General features: G+C 39.3%; 1 protein-coding gene across 17 annotated transcripts in view; it reads right to left on the reverse strand.

Annotated features, from left to right (window-relative positions):
- EPB41L2 (erythrocyte membrane protein band 4.1 like 2) overlaps positions 1–21,428 on the reverse strand; it is a 226,920-nt gene that overhangs the window by 143,890 nt on the left and 61,602 nt on the right. The window contains exon 1 of one of the 17 annotated variants that reach the window (XM_025381563.1): positions 18,711–18,858. The exons of the other annotated variants lie outside the window; for them this stretch is intronic. The gene's annotated coding sequence lies outside the window, so the exon portion shown is untranslated. Of the gene's footprint in view, positions 1–18,710; positions 18,859–21,428 lie in introns of those variants that run through there. 17 annotated transcript variants of the gene reach the window in all.

Raw genomic sequence — 21,428 nt, forward strand, 5'->3', positions numbered from 1 at the left:
TCAATAGCAGTTCTTCCTTTGAGCAAGAGAGTCTATAAAAGCCAGAAGCAGAGCTATTTTCCCCTACAAACTGTTTAGTGGAACTGTCTTCTACTGATCCAAATTGTAGCTTTATTAAAAAGCTAAAATAGCATGTCCATTTAAATTGGTAAAAGAAAATACAAATAAAATTTGAAGATAAAAAGCATATGTGGTTTTCATTATGCAAAATCCCCAACTGAACCAAAATTATGCTAAAATATATAAAGCTATACATTTTTAAAATTATAACTTATCACCATCACCAGCAGGAAATTTGAATTTATTATAACATAATTATTTTTTCAAACTACTAAGGAATAATAGTGATTTTAAAAGTTTAGATGATTAGCATTCATATTCAGAACACTGATTTATTTTGAGCTTTATTTCATTTAAACTTATATCTGGATATTTATGACAGCTAAGAATAAAAAAAAAAAAATCAAAGGCATTTTTAAGTCAATTAGGAATAACTCCGACACAAGAAACACAATTTAAGTAATCAAATCAATGCTCTATTTTGTGATGCTTTCAATACTGTAGTTTTGACTATGTTTCTATAGCAACACCAACAAATACTTCTTCTGCAGCCAAGACGAAAACCAATAACCACTTCTCCAGTTTATTTCTATTGTGGCTTCCAACAACAACAACAACAAAAAAATCCGCCTTTCCAAACCTCATTCCATAAACTTCAAAACCTAAGGCTTAACTATATAACAGTTGCAATTAACCACAAGTGTCAGATATTCTCCAAGTCTTCGGAAGGGAAGTTAATGACAGAGAGGGTATAATTCTATTACCTTTTTGACAACAATTCATTCAGAATAACAAACAAAAAAACAATAGGGGGAAATAAAGTAATGACCAACAAACGACTTATTTGGAACATTATCTAAATTCTAGAGAAACGGAACACTGAAAACTTTGTGTAAAAACGTAAAGCACTCAATATTCCAAGAAATATGCAACGTTCTCTGCAGAAGTTTCAGACTTGCTTTCAAAAATCATTTTTTGTTGGAATCACTGTCTTGAAGAAAATATTTTACTAATAATAAAAGACCTACCTACCTGGTAAGAAAACTTTCTGCTAAATGCTTTACAAACATATTTATGCTTCAAAATATCTCTGTAAGGCACATATTATCAAGTTCATTCTGTAGTCAAAGAAAATGAGGCTCGGAGAAATTACATAACTTCCCTTAATAAGCATAAAATGCAAACATCATACAGTGGTTAATCAACAGTCCTGGAGTTCGACAAACCTGAATTTGATTCTGACTCAACCGCCTAACAATCATGTGTAAATCCAATTCTAGTTTATGTGAGATACATTCTTGACATCACACCATGATGCTTATATAGCCTGAACTACAAAAAGCAGCCTTTAGGTAAACAGCCTCACCTTCCAGTGTCTCACATTTGCCCACAAGACTTTACTATCATCATTAGGACTTTATTCAACTGTTTCCACTCTAGTACCATAAAGTTCTCAAAAAGATTTCATAAGAGAAACCAGGAACAGCAAATGAAATTTGCAGATGTTTCTACCTTCCAAATACATATATATGTATCAACAGAGGCTTGCCTGGCATTTAATGTTACTGGCTAGATATATCAGTATATGCCTTTCTTCGAACACGAAGAACTACAGTAATGTGTCAACGAGGATCATGTTTTTGAGAAATGTATCCTTAAGGTGATTTCATCCTTATGCAAGCATCATAGAATGTACTTACAACGTACATGGCATAGCCTACTACACATCGAGGCTAGATGGCATAGTCTATTACTTCTAGGCTACAAACTGGTACGGCATGTTACTATACACTTGTACACTACTTTTTTTTTTTTGAGACAGTCTTGAGTTCACCTGAAAGTTCACCCAGGCTGCAGTGCAGTGGTGTGATCATGGCTCTCTGCCTCAACCTCCCAGGCTCCAGTGATCCTCCCACCTCAACCTCCCAAGTAGCTGGGACTACAGGCACACACCACCTGCTCTGCTGATTTTTTTATTTTTTTGTAGAGATGGGATTGCACCATGTTTTGCAGACTGGTCTCAAGTTTCTGGGCTCAAGCAATCCTCCTGCCTAGACCTCTCAAAGTGCAGGGATTACTGGCATGGGATACCATGTCCAGCCTGACTATAGACTTTATAAACACTGTACACTTAGGCCACATTAAATTTTTTTAAATATTTTTATTCGATGAATTAACCTTAGCTTACTGTCTTTTTACTTTATAAACTTGCATTTTTAAAGCTTTTTTTACTCTCGTAACACTTAGCTTAAAATGCAAATATATTGTACAGCTTTCCAAAAATATTATTTTGTTAAATCCCTATTCTATAAGCTTTTTTCTATTTTTAAACTTTTTTGTTAAAAACTAAGATAAAAACACACATACTAGCATAGGTCCCTTCAGGGTCAGAATCATCACTATCACTGTCTTCTACCTCCATATCTGGTGCTACTAGAAGGTCGGCAGGGGCAATAACATGGAGCTATCGTCTCCCATGATAACAATGCCTTCTTCTCAAACACCTCCTGAAGGACATGCCTGAATCTATTTCACAGTTAAAGTTTGTTTTTTGTAAGTGGAACAAGTATATTCTAAAATAATGATAAAAAGTATAGTAAATACATAAACCAGTAAAATAATCATCTATCATTATCAAGTATTATGTACTGTACCTAATTGTATGTGCTAGATCTTTGTAAGATTGGCTGTACAGTAGGTCTGTTAACACCAACATCACCACAAACATAGGAGAGTAATGCATTGTGCTATGACATTACCATGGGAACAGTGTCACCAGATAATATGAATTCTTCACCTCCACTATAATCTTATGGGACCTCCGTCCTGTATGTGGTCTGTTGTTGACCAAAATGTTGTTATGTATCACATGACTGTATTTGGGGAGATCAGAGAAGTCCAAATGAAAAGGTATCTCTATAAACTTGAGGTAACTGTAAATGCATTTTTTAAAAAGATGCCTAAAGGACTACCAACACATACACCAAGTTTCCCAGAACAGTTCTGGTTTCAAATATTCTGTCCCACTGTCTCCTTAAGAAAACACATACATTCTAGATCATACTTAACCTTTCTATTTTTTAACTGAAACAACATAATCACCAGATTTAGGGGCTTGGGACCAAGAGATTACTATTGGTTAGAAGGTGAATAGAAGAAACTCGAATAAAATTCTGAAAGGGAGACTGAATTGCCATTGGTAGGAAAAAGGGACAGGAACATTCAAAAGAGATGGGAACAGTCCTAAGGCAGGGTGAAGATGCAGACTGGACAACATGCCCTCAAAGATCTTGGTGATAGTGACAGGAGGCAGCCAAATGCCTAGTAGACAGACAGGGGCAGGTCCCCAGTGAACCCTCACCTTCAAGCCAAAAAAACCAGCCTGAAAGCTGAAAGACCAGGACTGCTAGTCCTGAATGAAACGCACAACCCAGAGTGAGATCTTCTGTTCCTGTTTGCCCACCCTTTCCCAGCTGATTCTTTCTGAATAATGCTTTTTAACCAACTGAATGTAGTCTTTTCCAATCCTACCTATGACCGGCCTCTACCCCACTCTGAGCCCATAAAAGCCCCACACTCAGTCGCATTTGGGGGGGCTTTCCACCTTCAAGTAGTAACACCACCCAGCATCTCCTCTCCACTGAAAGCTATTTTCCTCACTCAGTAAAACTCCCTGCCTTGCTCACTCTTCGACTGTCAGTGTACCTCCTTCTTCTTGGGTACAGGACAAGAACTCAAGAACCAGTGTGTGGGACAAGACCTCGGGAACCAGTGCATAAGCTAGATTCAACCTGGAAGGGCCAAGTGAAAGGGACATCTCCTACAGCAGGTAGCATGACCAAGTGAGGTCCAGATGGGACATCACAAGTTGAAGGTCCCTGGCTTGCAAAGTGACCAGGAAAAGAATCCTGTGTCATTGGGGAGTAAGAGTTGGTGAGCCGGGCAGCAAAATGACCACTGTCACTGGATCAGAATTATATACAAAGATAAATCAGAGGTAATGCTGAAATATGACAGCCAGAAAGACTGCTGAGGGCTTTAAAGAACAGAAAAAGAACCTAAAGAATATAGGTGAGAAGCTCCTTGCAGATGTTTTTCTTTTGTTTTGCTTTTTTGGTAGCAGCATGGAGATTGGTAGCAGCTTGGAGATATACAAGCACCCATTTTAGGTGTACGATTAAATGGTTTTGAGTATAGTCACAGAGTTGTACAACCAACACCACAAACAATTTTAGACCACATTTATCACCCAAAAAAGAAACCCTTCCTAACCCATTCTATGGGGCCTGATACAAAAGCCAAACAAAACCACCACAAGAAAAGAAAACTAAAGACCAACACCCCTATTAACATACAGGCAAAAATCCTTGGCAAAACACTGGCAAACCAAATCCAGCAGGATATTAAAGGATCTTATATCGTGGCCAAGTGGGATTTATTCCAGAAATACAAGAGTAGTGCAACAAAAGAAAATTAATCGATAAACCATATTAATAGAGATGAAGCAGGGAAACCCACATGATCACCTCAATAGACACAGAAAAAGCATTTGACAAAAGCCAGCAACCTTTTCACAGTAAAAATACTCAATAAACTAGGAGTAACATTTCTCCAAGGAAGATATACAAATGGCCAATCATAACATGAAAAGATATTAAATATCATTAGTCATTAGAAAATGGAAATCAAAATCACATTCAGATACCGCTTCAAACCCACTAGGATAGCAATGTTTAAAAAATAAAAAAGAAGTGTTGGTAAGGATTTGGAGAATTCGAATCCTTACCCATTGCTGGCAGGAATGTAAAATGGTGTAGCAGATTCAGAAGCTTCTAGGGAAAGTGAGGAGTGGGAAGTGACTACTTAAGAGGTACAGGATTTTTTTCTGGAGAAGATAAAAACGTTCTGAGATAGTAGTAATGGTTGAACATTTCAAATGTAATAAAAACCGCTGAACTGTATATTTTAAAATGGGTAAAATAATAAATTTATGTTATATGATTTTGATCTCATTAAGGAAAAAAGAAACCTCATACTCCAGCTGTCACACCACATTATCCCCAGCAATCACTAATCTACTTTCTGTTTCTGTAAATGTCCTGATCGTGGACATTTTACATAAATGGATTCTTATATGTGGCCTTTTGTGTCTGGTTTCTTTCACTTATGTTTTCAAGGGTCATACATGTTATAATATATCAGTACTTCCTTCATTTGTATGCCCCAATAATATTAAATACTATGGCTGCATCACAGGGTGTTTATCCGTTCATCAACTGATGGATATTTGGGTTGTGTCTGCCTTTTGGTCAGTATGAATAGCTGCTATGAAAATCCGTGTATAATTTATTGTGTGGTCATGTTTTCATTTCTGTTGAGCATATACTTAGAGGCAGAACTGCTGGATCAAATGATTATGTTAAGTTTTTGGGGACACACCAGACTACTTTCCAACATGACTGCTCTTACATTCCCACCAGCAGTATACATGGGTTCCAATCTCCGGGGCCTACTGTGGCCAAGCAGGATGAACACTAAATATTGTTCTGAGGGTCAGGCATGGTGGCTCATGACTGTAATCCCAGCACTTTGGGAGGCTGAGGAAGATGGATCACTTGATTGCTGGAGTTCAAGACCAGGCTGCCCAACAGGGTGAAACCTCATCTCTACTAAAAATACAAAAATTAGCCAGGTGTGATGGCGTCCACCTGTAGTCCCAGCTACTCAGGAGGCTGAGGCAGGAGAATCACTTGAACCCAGGAGGCAGAGGTTGCAGTAAGCCGAGATCATGCCATGGAACTCTAGCCTGGACAACAGAGCAAGACTCTGTCGAATGAATGAATGAATGAATGAATGTTGTTCTGAGAAGATAAACTTGGGAGCCTAAAATTGGGAAGAGTAGTTAGCAGAAACAGAAGAATGCAGACAGAAAGGTAAATAGGCTCAGGTGGGCTAGGTGCAGTGGCTCACACCTATAATCCTAATACTCTGGGAGCCCTAAGCAGGAGGACTGCTTGAGCCCAGGGGTTCAACACCAGCCTGGGCAACATGGTGAGATCCCCATCTCTACAAAATATTTAAAAATTAGCTGAGTGTTGGTGGTGCATGCCTGTGGTCCCAGCTACTCAGGAGGCTGAGGTGGAAAAGTTGCTCGCACCCAGGGGGTGGAGGCTGCAGTGAGCCCTGACTGGGCTACTGCACTCCAGCTTGAGTGACAGAGGAAGACCCTGTCTCAAAAATAAATAAATAAAAATAGGCTCAGGTGGAAGTACCAGCCAAAATAACAACAACAAAAAAAAAGAGTAGGTATTAAACATATTTAAGAGAAAATAATCCACAGGAGTTGAAGTTTAAATAGCAGATAAAGAATAACTAAAAAATAATGCCAAGATTCAAGGCGAGAAGACTAGAAGACTGTAAGATTCTGGAACTTTCAAGTACACTGAGTTTGAAGTGATGTGACACCTAAGTTCTTACAGAAGATTACAGAAATCAAGAGTAAAGATGATAATTTAGGGGGCACCCCAGAGGTATGAGAGATTAACCCTGATCCTATCATTTGTTACTAGTATTAATCTTAAAACTTGTTTCCAAACAAGTGACTATTCCTGAAAAGTTTTAGTAATACAAAAATACAGAAAAAGCACCCTAAAGCCAGGCTTTCCTGAGGGGTGGCGGGGGAGACTACGGCAGGGCATCCGAAGGGGCTAGAAATATATAAAAGTCTGCATAACAAGAATAGCATCAAGGTGCTGTAAGAACTAAATGTGGTAGACCAAGTCTACCTTCTTAAGAAGGTATAGTCACCTCCATGTGTCTAATGAAAAAATATTTGGAGGGAAATCTCAGTGGCAAACTAATCAACAGGCAAGATAAGTGCTAAGAATGAAGGAAAGGAGGCTGGGCAGGGTGACTCATGCCTGTAATCTCAGCAGTTTGGGAGGCCGAGGCAGGAGGATCACCTAAGGTCAGGAGTTCGAGACTAGCCTAGCCAACATGGTGAAACCCCATCTCTACTAAAAACACAAAAATAAGTTGGGCATGGTGGTGCATGCCTGTAGTCCCAGCTACTCAGGAGGCTGAGGTGGGAGAACTGCTTGAATCCAGGAGGCAGAGGTTGCAGTGAGCCAAGATCATGCCACTGCACTCCAGCCTGTGAGACAGTGAGACTCCATCTCAAAAACAAAAAAGAATGAAGGACAGGAAGCCCAATATCAGATCATTCATTGATCATTCACTCATTCAGCAAACAACTATTGATAGCCCATTAAGTGCCAGACAATTATGGACACACATGCGATAAATGCCTTAGGTACACACACCTAATACATACTCTTTTGAACAACCTCTATTCTCCCCAACTGACTCTCTACTTGCCTTTCTCCCCTATCAGGTTACAAGCTCCACAAGGCTGTATAATGTTTAAAATAAAATATAAGGTTGACAAATAGGTAGTCATAGCCTCTGCTCTCTCTCTCTCAAAGAGAAGTATGCCTTTATAATTTCAATTTTGAACACAGCTTGACTGACATATTATGGAATGGGCTGAGTAGAAAAAAGAAAATAACAGCTGCTAAAAGAACTGTGAGAGAGTTGATATTTGGTGGGCAAGAAACTGGTTTAAGGGAGAGTGTTTGGGGTCTGCTCTATACTGTAATGAAGAATCAAAAAAGGTTAGTTGATGAAGAGAATTTTTCTTAAGTTTTGCTGTTATAACAAAACCTTTTCTTTTGCTTCTTTAGAGACTAAAAACTTAAATAGTTTGTCAATTCTTTGTCAATGTTGGGATCTGTGTTTCTTTGGTTATCAAAATTAAAACTAGGCCCTGAGTGAGCTCATCTTTATGCAAGTTACAGTATCTGAATAGGGCAAGTGTCCGTGGAACGAAGTGGACAAATTCAAGAAATATTCAATTAGTAGAATGGTAAGAAGACACATGGCCAAAGACATTCGGGAATTAAGAGAGCAAGGGAAAGCTAAAGAAAGAACAACGAGAAATGGGACAGTAAAGCCATTCACTGAAATAGTTAACAAGGAAGGACTAGGCTCTTCTGGAGGGAAGTTAATGAGTTCAATTTAGACTGGGTAACAACCACAAAAAGACATATAACTAATAAAAGACAATAGTGGATTGACCGGGCGCAGTGGCTCACACCTGTAATCCCTGCATTTTGGGAGGCCAAGACAGGCCGATCACCTGAGGTCAGGAGTTTGAGACCAGCCCGGCTAAAATGGCGAAACCCTGCCTCAACTGAAAATACAAAAATTGGCTGAGTGTGGTGGTGTATGACTGCAGGTCCAGCTACTCAGGAGGCTGAGGCAAGAGAATCGCTGGAACCCGGGAGGCAGAGGTTGCAGTGAGCTGAGATCGCACCACTGCACTCCAGCCTGGGCAACAAAGCAAGACTCTGTCTCAAAAAAAAAAAAAAAAGCCAATAGTGGAAAGACAAAATGAAGTCAGAGAAAAACATATCTAGAGGAAGGCTGTAAAAGAGAAAAAGAAACGAAGACTAGATGGGAGAAATACATAACACATAGCAGGATGGTAGCCAAATATATCAATAATTAAATGTAAATCGTCTCAAGATACAAATTAAAAGGCAGAGATTGTCAGACTGGTTTAAAAAGGAAGAATCAATTCTAGTCTATGTACAAGAAACCTACTTTAAAGATAAAAATATAGGAAAAGAGAGATGGTATGAAGCAGCAAATTGTGATATACAGAATTAACTTTGATGGTAAAATAAAGAGATAGCCCTAAACGGCAAAACTGAAGTGTTCTGTTTAGTGCAAGAGTGAATGTCTGTAAAAGTCTAGACAAAGATCTCATAATAATACAAATGAGTATGGTTGGTATACTATACTGAGGACATATAATTAAATGTCCTAAAGGTGCCTATAACTTTATTAATTATACAGGTTGTTTTCGTTTTCGTTTTGTTTTGTTTTGTTTTGAGATGGAGTCTCACTCTGTCACCCAGGCTGGAGTGCAGTGGCAGGATTTTGGCTCACTGCAACCTCCGCCTCCCGGGTTCAAGAGATTCTCCTGCCTCAGCCCCCCAAGTAGCTGGGACTACAGGTGCCTGCCACCACACTCGGCTAATTTTTTTTGTATTTTTAGTAGAGACAGAGTTTCACCATGTTAGCCAGGATAGTCTCAATCTCATGACCTCGTGATCCGCCAGCCTCAGCCTCCCAAAGTGCTGAGATTACAGGCATGAACCACCTACCAAACAATACAATCTTGGTTTAAGTCCATGACTTGGAAACACCAGTAGTTTTGAAGTTAAAATATGTCAGTTTTGTGGCTGTCATACTCCTTTTCTACCCTGATTTCCACTGCCCCCATCTACCAGGTTAGTAATGTGTACCCCCACAGCTATGTCCTCTTCCACACAAACAAAACACAATGGTAGTCATATGGGAGGCAAGTAGCTTAAGAAACCAATCAGTGTGGTAAACCAAGGAGATATTTACAGGGGCTTTACAGTTTACAGAGCCTTCACCCTTTCCCAATCATATTCTTATTTAATAAATTTAAGAGGCTTTAAACATGTCAAATTCATGTTTGATACAGTAGAAAGCTCTTACTACTCGGCATCCACATTTTACTTGGCTTACCCTCATAAATCTAATCCTGCAGTATTTTGTTTCTTGACACTCAAAACGCATTCGTTAAAACAGCAATATCCAACATTATTTGAACTCCACTACGTATCTACTTTTTTTATTTTTTTACCTTTAAGCTCTGTTGGACTTGATATAGCTACATCTTTGTACTGGTTTTTAAAATTTAAAATCATGGCCAAAAATACTCAATAAACATTTTGAGGTGTTCTGCTAATTATTAGGGAAGGGGTCAACAACATGAAGATGCATATATGTTTAACATGTTGTCTTTGCTTTATTCCTCTTCAGAAAGAGATTTGGTCTTTGCAGAAGAAAAGTATAAAAAAATATTTTTTCAAGCTTTTATTTTGAGAAGACTGTGAAAAGTTCACATCCATGGTTATAATTTGTTTCTCTTGGATCTAAACATACACCCACCCATTGGCTTCAGAAAACTACTTGGACAGAAATCCTAGGAGAGTGATACTTCCTGGAAGTTTCAATTGGGGGGGGGGGAAGAAAAGAAAGAAAATCTTTCTATGGAAGGACAGCCAGTAGCAAATAATACAAATGTTAATACCAATTTATAAAAATCTATTCTTACACAAAAGATACATTCATTGACTCAACACGTTTCTTGAGTAATTATTAAGAGGGTGATTTGCAAAAGGATTCACACTCTCACATATTTGATATGTGGTAAGATTCTGTTAAATATTAAGCAAAATGGTTCAGTATGAAAAATTTATGTATCCACAGTTTTGCTGGTCAAATTCCTATCACCAGCATCCTTCTCTTTCCCACTAAATTGCTGTTGACTGGCTGCCACTCAAGCAATCGGATCCCCAGGGGAAAGTCAGCAGTCTTACATCCATACCCCCCACACCCTAATAACTTAGGCTTGCAGTCGGTAGTCAATGGAACATTTTATGAGTTAATCAATAATTGTACCTAATTCATTAAGTGGTGTACAGCTACAAACCAAATCCCAGTAAAACAAACAAAAAATGAACTCAGTATAGCCATCATTCCTCATCCTTTCCTCTCTTTCTATGGGGACTCACTTTGTTGTCCTTTCTCTGCATGTATTTCTACTACTGAAATTACCACTTCAAATTCTTCTTTTTTTTTTTTTTGAGACAGAGTCTCACTCAGTCGCCAGGCTGGAATGCAGTGGCGCCATCTCACAGCTCACTGCAACCTACGCCTCCTGGGTTCAAGCGATTCTCCTGCCTCCCAAGTAGCTGGGACTACAAGGCCACCACACCCAGCTAATTTTTGTATTTTTAGTAGAGACGGGGCTTCACCATGTTGGCCAGGATGGTCTTGACCTCTTGATCCACCCGCTTCAGCCTCCAGCCTCCCAAAGTGCTGGGATTACAGGCATGAGTCGCGGCACCTCGCCCCAATTTGAATTCTCAGTATCAGTCTGTCTTACTGTGAACTCAGCAGCTCAGTCTTCTTACTCACCTTTGAATCCCTAGCTGGGCACACAGTAAGACTGGGCACCAATTTATTTTATAATAAGGAAAAACAAATACCAAAGATAGTTCCTTAAATCTGTATTCTCAATCTTTGTGTTATTATAGTGGTAAGCATAATGAATTTAATTGGCAACAACAAAATTCACTATTACAATTAAATATTTGATCCCAGTCACCTTTATAATACCCCAAAAAGGTATATATACCACCAGGTGTTACCGCACAGAGAGAAATACAAGATCATTACTGGATCCAGAAATGACATCTAGTAGCTATAGATAAAAGAAATACGAAATGAGGCTTCCTCGGCCCAGGGAAATTAGGTAATCTTCTGGGAAACCCAGCATATATTTCTGAAACACAGATACTTGTAATTGCCTCTGCAAGGCTCTTGTATGGGTTCAAACCCTGAGAGCCCGCCAACAAACACCACAAGACGGTGTGTAGCAACACGCTGTTTTAATGAGCGCCTGGGTGCAGGCGGGCTGAGGCTTAAAATGGCGTCAGCACCAAAGAGGACGGGGCAGGGGTTTTATAGTCTCCTGAAAACAGGAAGTGTCTCAGTCTGACATAACTGCTACGTAGTACCCAGACGGCCTCCCTCTCCGTCTTCAGGGGGTATGTGTCTTCCGGCCAGCTCTCTTCCTGCTTCTGCTATCTTGCTGACGCACGCTGGCTGCTGGCGCAAGTGACCTTGCTCCTTGGGACTGGGCCTGAGGAGGGAGGAGTTATTCATTCCCTTAAGCTTCCAGGGCCTGGGGAGAATCTTTCATTCCTGTCTATTTGGTTATAGAAAAGGTAAAGCAGAGTAGGTTGCCCCAGTGTTAATTTTTTAAAAATATACTGGCCTACCTGCCACCATCAGGGTTACCCTTGGCTTGGATGAAAAATTTTTAAAAACCAACCCAAGCTTCCAGGTATATGGTTAAAAATAGGCAGTATATGACCAAACCTAACAATAGCTCTGTTACCGATTTTAAGCCACAGTATACCGGGAATAAAACTTGGGGTTGGGAAAAACATCATAAAGTTATTTGTGAGTTTATGGTACACACATTCACAAATCACAAGGCTGTGAAAGACACATCTAGTAGATGGCAAACCAACCCAGCAGGGAGTCTCTACCACTCCAGCAAAATCCACTGGCGGGGTAAGCAGGATGCCAAGAATGTGAAAGACTAAAATGGGCTAACAGTAATGTAGCCCCTTTTCCAAGATGACCCTGAGCTGTAACACAGTGCGTGAAGGAACCAGGGGCAGTTAGATCTGATCAGGAATCACACTTCAAGGACAAGCTGAGACCCAGAAAATCACTTACCTGATCATCTACCCACGAGCCATACAACTAATGATGTATAGAACTGGGATATGGCTGTGGAACAGGAGAGGGCAGGGCAGAGTATGTCCTGGGGAAAACCTAACGCTGGGACTCACCACTGACACACGGACTGGATAGAAATGGAACCAGAGGAATGAACAGCCCCTGCAGACTGCATTCTATGAGAAAAGACGGCCTCCAGGTGCAACAGGTCAACTGGACTTTGCATGGTCTGCCCCAGGCAACAAAAGGACTGTGTCTGCAGTTGTACCTATAAAAGCTGAAGCATGACGGACAAGGACATATCTATGACTACACTCACTGAAAGGATACACATGTTTATATATTATACTTAAATATATAGAAAAGTATACGTACTGTGAAAAACATAAATCTTGGGGCCCCCAAATCACTAAGCCAAAAGGAAAAGTCAAGCTGGGAATTGCTTAGGGCAAACCTGACTCCCATTCTTTTTAAAGTCACCAATCTGCTCCCTGAGATAAATGCATATCCGATTGCCTCCTTTGGAGAGGATAATCAGAAACTCAAAAGAATGCAATCATTTGTCTCTTATCTACCTATGACCAGGAATCCCCCTCCCCACTGAGTTGTCCCACCTTTGCTTCAAGTTGTCCCGCCCCACCTTTCCAGATAGAACCTATATTCATCTTACATATGTTGACTGATGTCTTATGTCTCTCTAAAATATGTAAAACAGGCCGGCCGGGCATGGTGGCTCACACCTGCTATCCCAGCACTTTGGGAGGCCAAGGCGGGCAGATCACGAGGTCAGGAGATTGAGACCATCCTGGCTAACACGGTGAAACCCATCTCTACTAAAAATACAAAAACTTAGCCGGGCATGGTGACAGGCGCCTGTAGTCCCAGCTACTCGGGAAGCTGAGGCAGGAGAATGGCATGAACCCAGGAGGCGGAGCTTGCAGTGAGCCGAGATTGCGCCACTGCACTCCGGCCTGGGCGACAGAGCGAGACTTCGTCTCAAAAAAAACGCCTAGGCAGGCAGATCATCTGAGGTCAGGAATTCGAGTCCTGCCTGGCCAATATGGTGAAATCACTCTAGCCTGGGTGACAGAGTGAGACCCTGTTTCAAAAATAGTAATAAAATAAAATGTATAAAACCAAACTGTGCTCTGACCACCATAGGCACATGTCGTCAGGACCTCCTGGGGCTGTGTCATGGGTGCAGGTTTTCAACCTTGGCAAAACAAGATTTCTAAATTGACTGAGACCTGTCTCCGATATTCAGGGTTCATAGTACATACTATATATCTGAACAAAAAGGTGAAATGTAGCACTCATAAAAATTAACTTAGCTGCCATACTTAACTTTCCCTTTGTCATGATCTGCCTGATCCTTTCCTCCTCCTATGGTTGACCTCACTCTCATGATTTAGACTAGCTCTGTTCAAGCAGTTTGAGTTCAGCCATATTTTGGAATGCTGTCATATCCTGCTTCCCAATCATTGTCTATCTCCTCCCACTGTCCCCATAAAATTCCAGGTTAACCATATTGGAACATATAAATTCAATAGCACAGTTATGAATAGATAAGGAAACTTGTTTTTCCTGTTCTATTATCTGTATATCATAAGTAAATATTCTTCCCATTGGACCTCAGAGTAATAAGGGAGCCAGAGATACTTTGTCTCTTCTGGGGAGAGGGACTGGCCCCAGTATCTGAGTCTCCTTGGAGGGTTTCCTCTCACTTATACCCCTTAGCTACAAAAGAACATCCATATAAAGAGTTGGTTTCTGCCATAAAGTTTCCTGTAACAGGATCTGTCCGGTACCAATTGTGTATTTATCTTTAAAAGACACAGATGGAATGGCACAACCAAGAGCTTGGAGTCATTCTATAAAACAAGCCCAACTGATGCCCAGACATAAACAAACACTGGAACCCCTGTGTACCTCCGCCCCAGATGACAGGAGTCAGGCGAGCACAGAATCAGCTCTTGTTGCAAATCAGTGAGCCGGCTCTCCAGGACAGGTCAGGGCTTATGTGATCAGATCTTTACTTGCTTCAAAGCCTTCTTAAGAGTTATAATACAGACTTGTTACACTTATATGATCCTGGAAAACATCCAGAATGACTAGCCTATGTCTTTCTGACACACATCTTCTGTAGGCAATAAATATACACACTTTCTACAAACTGTGAACTTTCAAACGAGTCCATCTAATGAACGAATGAATGCCCTATAGATTAACACTTCCAAAAGTAAGTCCTACTACCTTAAGAATTTGTGGCGATGCATCACCCTATTTTGCAAAGGGAAAACAAATGAGTAAAAAAGGATAATGCTGTTGTTTTAACCTATGCGAACATATTTACAGACAAGAGACTAGAAATGTTCAACCAAAATGGTAACGGTAATTATTCCTGAAATGTGGGTACCTGGAAATTTTGCTTTATTTGCATTTTTCTGTTACCAAGTTTTCTGCACTGAACATGTGTTATAATTTTCAAAAATTTAAATAAACTCCATTAAAATTTAAAAATGTAGAGTTTTCACCCTTTACTCTGTACTCCTTAACAGTTTTAAGGGCAGTATAAAACAGGATAACTAAGTCCCAGCAAAGTTATAATAAACTGGTATTGTGCCGTGTGGTATAGATTTACCAAAAACACAGAGCTACATTCATACTATTCCTCTTTGAGCTTGGCACTATACACAAGAAATCACTGCACTCTGAGAAGCTTTCAGACACTGTTACATCAGAGGACTTTTCTTTAAGTTAGATTTTAACTGGATTTAAAAGAATGAAAGGAATTTCCTGGATTTTATCACAGCAATTTCCCAGGAGATTTTTCCCTCAGTTCTTAATACAAGGATTAAAGCCACTTAGCAAATTAGAGAGTGTACTTGCCACTTAAAACGCTATTAAGATCATGTAAATTAAGAGGTCTTTAAAAAGCAATACACATCAACAAAAGACTTAAGAGTTCCTGCTCAGAAGTTGTTTTAACAGTTTCCTATGAAGGTAGTCAAAAAGCATCAACCATCTGAGGTCACATCTAAGTGTAGGGGGCATCTACTTTCAGACCACACAGAGCTATGAAGGGATCAGGGAACACATATCTACATTAGATCAAGAAAGAGCCTTTCTTTGTTATATGACAAGTGTTACTGTCAAATTTTCTCTAAGACTTCATTAAAATATCAAGCACAATACATGCACAATTTAACACAGCACAAGGCGGACAGGGACATATTTTTCAGGACTGCAAAACGGCATCTGCAGAATGTCTCAAAGGAGTGACAAAGGCACTTCTTTAGCTGTAACAAAGAGAACAATGTTTCCAGTAGGACACTACAGGACTATTGCATTTCAGGGGGGAAAAAGCAGTGAAAATTCACACAAAACAGAGCTAAACATGGAGAATGACAGTCTGTAGGGAAGAATTAAAAGAAACTATTGAGGACACAAGTTTCACTCATTATTGTATATAAGAGCACCTAATGTTTTAAAAAATCGAGTAATTGCAAATGTTAAGTTTGCAAATAAAATTATAACTAAAAAAAGCACAAAATAACCTTATCAATTGAATTAATTTTGGATTCATAAGCCCTGTATTTCTATAATTCCTGTTAAAAGGTAGTTTATAAACAAAGCGATAACAGTATTATGATAAGCAATCTATGTATATCATTTCATTTAATTTCTCATGACTACTCTATGAGAAATGTACTACCAATGACTCCATTTTACAAGTAAGGAAATTGAAGCTTAGAGATATAACATAGCTCAGCATCAGGCAGATTTGAATTTCAATTCCAACTCCTTCACTTACTAGCTATGAGACTTTGACTTTCTTTCCAAGATACTTCGAATTCCAAGACTATGAAAATCAAACAATTATCACATGGATTAAGGACAAATTATTTTCAAAAATGAGACAAGAACTTTCCTGTAACATCATACAAAAATGGAGCTAGTTGCTTAAGGAATTGGGGGCGTAGGGGAAATTGGGATATACCCACCCAAGACCAACCAAGTAACACTTTCAAAACACTGTTAAAAGAGTAGCTTAAGAATGCCTTAGGAAAAAAACGAAGAGAAGGAATGATGAGAGTTAGGATTAATTACAAAATAAATATCATGTCTGAATAGACTGGATGGAGAAAGATGATAATCAGGATACTAAACTGATTATTCCTCACTTTATCTGAGGTTTATGTGCTTAGTTAGCTTTAGTGGACAGTACTCTAAAAAACTATTTGATGACTTCTTTGTGCAAAAGAACTTCAGTCATAGTTACAAACAGTAGACTCTGATTACAGTAAACAAAACCAGTAAATAAGTTAGCAACAGGTAAATTTTTCTCCCTATGACTATTTGTTTCATAAATTGTCAATCCTAGTTTGAATCCCAGAACACTGTTACCCAACTAATCTTCCTAAACTCCAGTTCTGATCATATCATTCATCTGTGCAGGAAACCTCAGTGACTCCACTGAGTGAGGAAAGCAAACCCAGAAAGCAATTCTTCCACCTCGAATAGAGTCCTCCACACTCTGGCCTGACTCTCCTTTTCCAGACTTATGCTCAGTTCTGCCCGGGATGAATGCTATCATTCTGGAGGTAAAAGCCACTGTCTCCAGGCTCAATCCTCAAGCCTCTTCTCAAAAGGCAGCCACCTAAGTAGAATGCCCATCATCACAAGCACCACTGTAGAGTCCAGTTACCAGGCTATGACTTGCCTGCCTACCTCAGCTCAATGCTGTTCTTCTCTCTCCCAGATGCCACAGTGTCCCCTACCCTGTGTACTATACACGAGAGAAGTCCAGTGATTTCTCGTGTATAGTACTTTCCTACACTCAGGCCCAATGCACCCATCTTATCTACCTTACCAAACAAGTCTGTCTTACTTATCTCTGTATGCACCACAGCAAGCAAACATACCCTTTTGCACAAAGTTCTACTTAATATATGTTGGGCAGAAAGAAACGATAAGAAAAATCCAGCATGCCTAAGTTTTCAAACCATTCTAGGCATTATAATCTTACTTTTCTATTATCCAAGATAATCATCTTCATGATTCAATAAAGTTATTGTAACATTAAGTCAAACAGCACTCTACTGGAACAAATATTATTTCGGCCCATTGTAGTAAGAAATCTCATGTCATCTTTTAAGATTCCTATTAAGAAAATGTGGGAAGCATGGTATTTACTATCTTCACCCTGCATGATTGCTTCTCATGGATTAAGATTGGCCTACTGGGTCACTAGCTTCAAAAGATATCAAATTCTAAGAAAAGCAAGAAGAAACTAGAAATGTCTCTAGAAGACATGCTAAAATTAATTTGGCGGGTATACAATCCTCCTGAATCATAGTAATTTTAGATCTGGAAAGGACCCAAGAAAATAACTTAGCTAACCCTTTACTGTGCAGATATTAGAGAATCAAAGAAATTTTAGACTGAGCTAACTGACTGAAATAGCAGCTTTTTACAATATCCTAAGCAAAGGCAGAAACCTAACCTCCTGGCAAAAAAAATAGTTGCCAGGTATTTCTCATTTGCATAAACGTGTTAAATCAACCAGGCAATGAGCTGAAATCAATTAGGTGATAAGCTCACGTTTCTGAATGAATTTACCCCTCAGTGTTTTCTCAAATGGAGCTCACTTTTGCCAAATACACTTTCCTCTTGTTATCTTTGTCTTCCCAATGCATCTCTCACTGTGGATCTTCCAATTTCCTATAGATGTAAATACCATATAAAGATGTGGAATAGTGGCTTTGTAAAAAACAAAAAAAATACAAGCATCACTATAATCTCTCATCCGTGTATAACATTTACGAGACTGGGGTAGGGGGGATCTTCTTCCTTCACTGCTCAAGTTGGTACTAAAATCACAGCAGAAAATAGGAACGCAGAATGCCTGGAAAAGTGAAGGGTGCCTATCCAGGAAAGCTCACAACTGAGGCGTAAGACAAGAAATCCGCTATTACTTTTTCCTTCTGCAACCCCTCAAATATAATTTGTAACAGTTACACATGACTTTTAGGAAGAAAAATACAAGCTGTCTTCCAGGAAATCTGGCCAACCCAACTACCAAAATCCTAACCTGTACCATACATCAACGGGTTAATGGCACCCTATGAAACAAAATTCACAGGCAATCCTTCCATTTGAGGACAATAACACAGTAAATAACAGAAATACCACTTGCCCCACAACAGAGCATCCCAAGGAAAACAGCAACTCACATTTATCAGTAGTAAATTCACTGGGTAAACCATACATCTCCTCAGAACTCACACCTGCAGCCCGGGCTGTGATCACTGTTACCACCTTGCTTGCTGGCACCGTGCAATCCAAGGACGCCTGGATTAGGATAAACGCCTTAAGTACAGTGCTGACACAATCCAGTCCTAGTGCTTAAGTCAGAGGTGGCCCAGCGCTGGGTCAGGAAATAATGAGACAGATAATAGAGCCCAAAGGTAAACATAAATATCTTTAGGAAGCAGCATTGCTTCTACAATCATGAAATGGATTCCCAAATTATTTTACTTATTTTTTTCCAGAGCCAAACAAAAACAGATGACAAATAATTCCAAATGATCTGGAGAGAATGCCACTCCATTATTATTTAAATATAATGAATAATAAACAAAGACTAAAGAGAAATGAGATCCCACTCTAGCAACGCAAGAACCTTTCTGCCAAGTATATCACAACTATACACTTCTCTTTTTTAAGAGAAGAGAGCGTACATGTGTGCGTACACGCTATCACTCAAGTGTGCTTAGACTATAAAGTGGTGTGGCTGCTTCTCCAGAAGCTCATAGAATCAGTCACGTCTATATCCTGACACTTCCATGGTGAACAAATTGAGGGACAGGGAGAGCTCCAATGCCTCCTCTGAGACAACCAGCTGAGAGAGAGCGCAAGGGAAAGAGAAAGAGAGCGCGTGAGCGCGAACAAGCATGTGCAAGCAAGCAGTCAGTCAAAACAGAGATTCTTTCTATTACACTGAATAAACTTTTTGGTACAACACTAGAGAACAAGTTAAGTACAGCATTATAAGAAGCGCAGAGTGCCGCCAGAAAAAAAGAATTCTTTTTTTTAGTTCTGTTTCTTCCTACTCTAGCCACTCAGGCCGGTTTCCATCATCTTTCTCCAATACTTAAGCTGTCATCTCTACTGGAGTTTCCCCACCCACCCCATGCATTTGAAAACCTTCTGGTAAAGAACCAAAAGTATAACCAAATTTTCAAAATGAGTTTCAGAGTAAGTCCCACCCTAATATTTGGCTGTTTATCCCCCTTATTTCTTGATCTCTTTCCATTCTTTCTTCCTGTCCTTCTTTCCCTACCTACAAGTAGATCCTAGCAACAAAAGTTACTTCCTTTTTTCCCTGCTCTCCTTAGACTTTCAAAACTAAATTTCTCCGTTGCCCCCACACCAGCTTCAATTCTTCCTTCAAGATAAAGAAAGCCAAGAAATGCACAAAATTGTCAATAAATCTTCAGGATGCCAAATTTAACATTCTAAACATTTCTGTGGAAGAGTATTTCCAAGCAAACCAAAAACTAATGATTCTCCATCATCTATTTTTCAGATATTCCTTCTCATCTCACCAAATTCACCTGAGCCGTCATATACAGATTTTTCTAGATTTAGACTAAGGTCAAATGCAAATAAATGTGAGTCTGAAGCCACGATTACTGCCTCAAAAAGAACTTTAACTACCTGTTGATTGAAAGTGTGCCAATCATGCCAGGCTTGCTTATTCTTCAGAGGCATTCCTTCGATCACCAGTGCCAGCACAACTATAAACACACACAGAGAAGAGACCTTGTCCTCAAATTAGCCCCAAATGCACTCAGAACGTTTTTCACAAGTCCTAGCAATAATACTGAGAACATACAAGGCCCTCTGCTAGCACTATGGAGTCGAGGGAAAGTGGAGGGGAGAAAGAAGAAGGGGAATGGCAATACAATAGCCTTGTCCCTGAGGAGCCGATAACCTAGACCGCTAACATAGACAACCTCATGGAAAGTTAACATTAATAAACGGGTCAAATTTCAAGGTGACATTAGAATAAATGCCATAAGACTGTGTATGAGCAACTGCTAAAGGAATTACACAGCTACAAATTCCTACAGGAATTCAGCAAAATGAAGCGAATATATTCCAGAGTAAAAGGAATTTGGCATATGAGATGAGATAGTTACTTTGGCAAAATCATTTTAAAAACTTTAATGGATTTATTGGTTTTAATATGGCAGAAGAGAAATACTTCAGATATGGCTGTGTGTTTTTAACCTCTATTCCTTTCAGGTTCATATCAAATAACCCTAAAATGGCAACAATCCAGCCACATCATAATGGTTTTCAAACTTCTTCCAATTGCTCGGGCCAAATTAACTAAACAGCTGTGTTTGGGTGGTCTCAGTTTTTCACTCAAAGTTATAATTAGATAGATTTAACCCTCGGGGTCAATGATCTTTTAAGTCCTCCTAGAGGAAAACAAGACTTTATACATTTTCCCCAGTAGATAAAGTAAAACAGGCAGAGTGGTATAGTGAAAAATGTTCTGGAATAGGTGGAACCAATTGTAATTCCAGTTATGGAAACAATAGTAGTTTTAAGCAAGTTATTTTATTTCACTTTACTAAATTTCCTATCAGTAAAATTAAAGGAGGAGGGATTAGTTATCTCTTTTTAAGCATCACTTAGTTATAAAATTCTACATTTCAAAAAAAAAAATCACTTGGCATTGCAAAGAGCACACAAAATAACACTGAGTGGAAAATGACAACAAAATCAGAATATGAGCCTCACTTTGTGAAATGTACAAAAATATGTGTTTACTTAAAGATTTATTCCATAAGCCATGAATGTAGGGTACAAAGATAAAAACAATGTAATATTAACAGTGAAGGTGGAAATGAGGCCAGCTCTCATTTTATTATTTATGC

The sequence above is a fragment of the Theropithecus gelada genome, chromosome 4, assembly GCF_003255815.1.
Source record: "Theropithecus gelada isolate Dixy chromosome 4, Tgel_1.0, whole genome shotgun sequence".
Taxonomy (NCBI): Eukaryota; Metazoa; Chordata; class Mammalia; order Primates; family Cercopithecidae; genus Theropithecus; species Theropithecus gelada.